This window comes from Trichechus manatus, unplaced genomic scaffold (genome assembly GCF_000243295.1).
Source record: "Trichechus manatus latirostris isolate Lorelei unplaced genomic scaffold, TriManLat1.0 scaffold00137, whole genome shotgun sequence".
In the NCBI taxonomy this organism is placed as follows: domain Eukaryota; kingdom Metazoa; phylum Chordata; class Mammalia; order Sirenia; family Trichechidae; genus Trichechus; species Trichechus manatus.
This window is the reverse complement of record NW_004444073.1, coordinates 7,702,142-7,702,635: the sequence shown is the minus strand read 5'-3', so window position 1 is coordinate 7,702,635 and position 494 is coordinate 7,702,142.

The following is a 494-nucleotide window of genomic DNA, read 5'->3' as shown; positions in this document are numbered from 1 at the left end:
GATTTGGGACTTGTCAGCCTTCACAACTGCATAAGCCATTTCCTTAAAATAAATCTCTCTGTATATATAGATATACACACGTTCTCTCTCCCTTCCTCTCTCTCTGTCTCTCTGTCTCTCTCTCTCTCTACATATATATATATATACATACACACACACACACACACTTCACTAGTTTTGCTCCTCTAGAGAACCCAGCCTAAGAAAACATCCATCCTCCATCTTTCTCCATCCCGTTACACCCCAGGAGGCTGACCTGTGTGGATTATATTAGTGGTTCTCTTGTCCTCTGGATTTCAGCTGATTTGGCTGGATATTGGAAGGAGGTAGAGAGTGGGGCCTAGGTATTTATTCTTCCAGCTTCTTTCGTGTTGGCTGCTGCAAAAGCCCCCTCCACACAGCTCTGTCTCAGCATCCAGTAGCCCCTCCTTCAGGCCTTGGAGTGATAATGGCTCTCCCTGCCACTAGCCCTGGGGTACCTTGTGGCTTCCCTC